Source organism: Eucalyptus grandis, chromosome 8 (genome assembly GCF_016545825.1).
Source record: "Eucalyptus grandis isolate ANBG69807.140 chromosome 8, ASM1654582v1, whole genome shotgun sequence".
NCBI classification, from domain to species: Eukaryota; Viridiplantae; Streptophyta; class Magnoliopsida; order Myrtales; family Myrtaceae; genus Eucalyptus; species Eucalyptus grandis.
The window spans coordinates 11,008,053-11,013,328 of NC_052619.1; the positions used below are offsets into that span (position 1 = coordinate 11,008,053).

Sequence of the window (5,276 nt, forward strand, 5' to 3'; positions counted from 1 at the left end):
CTAAATGTTTCTTAGAGCAAAGTATGATAAAATGTTACGAGAAGTGCAGCGTATCACCGAGTCATGTTCTTTTCCTTTGGTCTCGTGCTTTGCCGCCTTCCAAGATAAGTTTCATCCCTTGAAGCGTAGTTTCATGATGACTGCTCATGCATGTGCCATGAGTCTCGATCCGTAGTGAAGATCTATGTATTTGTAAGGATTTTGTTAATCGTTTTCTAGGGCAATTCTTAAGTAGTTGATTAAGAAATTTTTATGGTTTTCAATTGGATGCACAAAGATTGTTCTTGTGGTGTTTGTAATTTTTCTTTGAAAGTGAATCATATTAAGTAAGTATGCTTAACAAGTGCCTTTTGTTAACAAAGTGCTCTAAGGAGACTTACTAAGTAACTAAAAAGGAAATTTTGTAGTTTCCAATGCATTAGCGTGTTATTTCTAATTACTATTTTGCAAAGTGAATTATTCCAAATTAAGTATGCTTAACATGTCCACTTTTGAGTTCATGAGATTGCTTTCATTTATATATGTGTTTTTTTTTCTACCAACCGTGATTGATGTGTTGGCTGATCGCGCCTTAGTTTCTGTTCCGATATTAGGTGAAGAATTTCAGAGCTGATGAACTAATGGAATTTTTAGAAGGTGGGTCCTCAATAGCTGCTCCTTTTAATGGTCTTTTTATAACTGTCATATTTGTTTTGTTACATATATCTTATGCTTGGAACTTGCTTATTCAAGCAGTGCTAGTTGATATCTTCCGTAAATGAATTATGTAATAGTTCGTCATTTTTGCCATGTTGGTTTACCTGTTTTTCGCTACTTTGTTGCAGTCAGATTTGAAATTGAAGAAGTTCTTCCACATAATAGAGAACTCACCTGTTCCCCTCGTTATCTATGATTCAAAGAGATATCTTGGTTTCTTCATACACTCTTCTTTGTAATGTGAGTTCCATGTATAAATATGAAGTGTGTATATTGATGTTAAGGAAAATAATAAATAACTACTTAAATGTAATGACATGTTGACTTAGTTTTGATTCAACCATTGCCACTTAAGTCATTAATATTGCAACCTTGAGTTATTTGGGGTTGATCGATGCATTAGGTTCAATTTGCAAAGAGAAAATAATCTAGGCCTTCAAGCATCTTCTGCCACAATAAGCCACTAAGTGCTAGGTCTCGTTTATGAGTTGAAGTGAGATCGATTGTTCTGTTTAGGTGTCACTAGTGTTCTCAAAAGCACTGGAGTTGCCTGGGCAGGCACCCAATGTGGCGACTTCAAAAGCACCTCAAGTGGATATTTGTGAGTACAGCGGATCCCATGAAAGAACCTCCTCTTATAACTGCAAACACTGTTCTGTCCATACTTGCTGTAGATTACCCAGTCGACAAAGTAGCATGCTATGTCTCAGATGACGGGGCAGCGATGCTCACCTTTGAAGCCCTTTCCGAGACATCAGAGTTTGCAATGAAGTGGGTCCCATTCTGTAAGAGATTCAATATTGAGCCTAGGGCCCTAGAATGGTATTTTTCTCAGAAGGTTGACTATTTGAAGGACAAAGTGAATCCTGAATTTGTGAGAGAACGCCGCGCCATGAAGGTCTTCAGCTTTTAACCTTTTCAAGTTTGTTGTGTGACTTTTATCTACTCTTGTGTGTGAAAGCCAATGTGGCGTCTTTGCCTTTTACATAATCAAGGAGACTGCTTGTTTCTAGATGTCTTATATTGGCTCTCTCACCTTTATTGTTGCAGAGAGAATATGAAGAGTTCAAAGTTCGGATAAATGGGTTGGTGGCAATGGCACAGAAAGTTCCTGAAGAGGGTTGGACAATGCAGGATGGCACTGTGGCCTGGGAACAATGTCAGAGATCATCCTGGAATGATCCAGGTGGATGCTGCTTTCGGGAATTTTTCTATTATTTGTGGCATAAGATTTATGAAGTTGGCTTACATTCAGAGAATTTAAAGTCGTCTTTCATTTAATCATCTTTATGCAGGTTTTCCTTGGCCAAAATGGTGACCGTGATGTTGAAGGAAATGAATTACCTCGGCTAGTTTATGTCCTCGCGAGAAGAGACCTGGTTTTGATCATCACAAGAAAGCTGGTGCCATGAATGCTCTGGTATGAATCCCTGTCTACCCGAAGTACCTTTCAAAGTCTGGACTTACTTTCTCAGCTGTTTATATCATCTCTCTCAAGTTGCTGAATTACCTGCTATTTTGTGAGTCGTTAATCAAGGTGCGGGTCTCAGCAGTCATCACAAATGCCCCTTATTTGCTGAACGTGGATTGTGATCATTATATAAACAACAGCAAGGCTCTTCGAGAAGCCATGTGCTTCATGATGGATCCAATTTCGGGCAAGAAGATATGTTATGTGCAATTTCCACAGATTTGACGGGATGATTGTCATGATAGATACTCAAATCGTAATGTAGTATTTTTTTTTATGTAAGTAAACATATATATATAGGCCTCATTAATATCGTAATGTTCTTCCTTTCCTTTTTTCAGAAAAAAGCAAATTATTCATATATACTTATGTCTATACTGTTGAATCCAGATAAATATGAAGGGTTTGGATGGTAAACAAGGACCAATTTATGTCGGAACTGGTTGTGTCTTCCGAGGCAGGCTTTGTATGGATATGATACCCCAATAAAAAGAAACCTCTCGGGAAAACATGTAACTGTTGGCCAAAATGGTGCTGCTTGTGTTGTGGATCTAGAAAAAGAGGTAGGAAAATGAAGTCCGATGAGCAAAAGAAGACAGGAGGAACAGGGAGGCTTCAAAGCAGATTCATGCACTGGAAAATATTGAAGAGGGAATTGAAGGTGCCCATTTTCTATTTAAATTAATCTTTGGACTTGCATGTTGTTCCACTTGTATCAAGTAGTTGATTTTCCAAATATATGCTTTATCTGAAATCTTCATTTTTTACGCTGCATTCAATTCTACGATTGTGATTTCACATAGTAGTCTTATGGCGCTTGCTTGTTATTTTATAATAGAAATGGATAGATGCAAAATGATACGTACTTTTGGAACTATATTTCAGGTATAGACAATGAAAATCATCACTAATGTCCTGAGTAAAGTTCGAGAAGAAATTCGGTCAATCCCCAGTTTTTATAGCTACAACCCTGATGGAAGAAGGTGGTGCCCCAAAGGGAGCCACTACTGCATCACTTTTGAAAGAAGCCATTCATGTCATTAGCTGTGGTTATGAGGACAAAACGGAATGGGGAAAAGAGGTAAAGATCGTACAATTTCAGCAGAAGTCACTGCTTTTGATACTGTATCGAGATTGTCTACTTTGCATTGCGCTTATTGTCTACTTGTAACTATCCCTTAGGTGGGCTGGATATATGGCTCCGTTACAGAGGATATTCTAACGGGCTTCAAGATGCATTGTCATGGCTGGCGATCTGTATACTGCGTGCCTAAGCGGCCCGCTTTCAAGGGTTCAGCTCCAGTAAACCTATCAGATCGCCTGCATCAGGTTCTCCGTTGGGCTCTTGGAAAGGTTGAGATCCTTTTGAGCAGGCATTGTCCGATATGGTATGGGTATGGCTGTGGCTTAAAATGGTTAGAGCGGTTTTCTTAGATCAACTCGGTCGTCTATCCTTTGACTTCCATTCCCTTGATCGCATATTGTACTCTTCCAGCTGTTTGTCTTCTAACAGGAAAGTTTATTGTCCCTGAGGTAAGTTCCACCACACTTCCAGGAGTTCTGTGCTTTCTCGAGCAATTGATTTTGCTTGATTGCAACAAGACCATTGCTGACTTTACCTTTTCAACATTGTTGCAGATGAGCAACTATGCTAGTCTCATTTTCATGGCACTTTATATCTATTGCGGCTACAGGCATCCTTGAGATGCGGTGGGGTGGTGTCGGCATCCACGACTGGTGGAGAAATGAGCACCTGGGTACTGGTGGGTCTCCTGTCACCTGTTTGCTCTCTTCCAGGATCTACTAAAAGTTTTGGCTGGAGTCAGCACAAATTTCACGGTCACGTCCAAAGCCGGAGATGATGGAGAATTCTCTGAGCTATACCTCTTTAAGTGGACATCACTGTTAATCCCTCCCTTGACTCTGCTCATCCTAAACAAAATTGGAGTCACGTCGGCGTTTCAGATGCCATCACTAATGGCTACGAATCTTGGGGTCCACTGTTTGGTAAACTTTTCTTTGCTTTGTGGGTCATTGTTCATCTGTATCCCTTCCTCAAGGGATTCATGGGAAAACAAGATCGGTTACCTACAATCATAATTGTTTGGGCAATTCTTCTTGCCTCGATTTTAACTTTATGGGTCCGAATAAACCCTTTCATTTCCAAGGACAGCATTGTACTAGAGGTGTGTGGATTGGATTGCAACTAGGATTAGGTGAGCTGGAATGTTGTAGTCACTAAAAATTTACCTGTAGAAATTTTGTTGCTGTATTTGCACTTGATTTTGTTCATTGGTTGAAGACTCGAAGAGGAGGGCACCCTTTTGCAATTGGCGGTGGGATTCATCAATGAGAAGGCTCCTTGAAGGGTATATGTACAAAAAAAGGAAAATTGAAAAAGAAGAAAGGAAAAGAGGAAAGAGAAGTGGTGCATCAGTAACCACAATTTTGTCTACCTTCTCCTTTTGCAGTTTCCTGGAAATGATCAAGAACCATAATGCAGAAAATTAGTGTGACATAAGGATATGAGCAGTCTATTTCCAAAAGTACACATTTGCAGCAGTAATATAAATAAGAAGAAGAATATAAACAGGAACATATAAAACGAAACAATTGACTTAATATACTGTTGAACGAAGATTCTATAACGCTTGGGTCAGAGGCTCTCACATACATAAGGCAGAAGCCATGTAATATGTAATAACACTATTTGAAGTTCATCAAAAGCATGCAAATTTCTGAGCACAAACATCCCCAGCAGTATGGCGAAATGCCAGATGTCATCTCAACCCACCTGCTTATTGTAGCCTTTAAGCTTAATTTCCTTCCAAAGGTCATGCTTCTAATGTCAAGCAACTAAGTTGATGCACATGGGGTGGTTTTGTGTTTACTTCCCACATGTTATACTTACAACTAAGGTTCTCACTCCAGTTAGATCTGTTAAGAAGCGAATAAGCTTATTGAGGTAGATATACAGTTCCATAAAGTGCTAAAGACTGGCCTAGCGCATACACAAATATAACAGGGCAACAATTTGGCATTTCTCAATTGCATGTTCATCTACAAACAGATACGCTCAATTTAATAACGGTTTAAGGCGATGACCCAC

At 39.3% G+C, this 5,276-nt stretch overlaps 1 pseudogene; it reads left to right on the plus strand.

Moving 5' to 3' along the window:
- The first annotated feature begins 1,203 nt into the window (after positions 1–1,203).
- Positions 1,204–4,556, plus strand: LOC120286760 (annotated as a pseudogene).
- Positions 4,557–5,276: the final 720 nt, after the last annotated feature.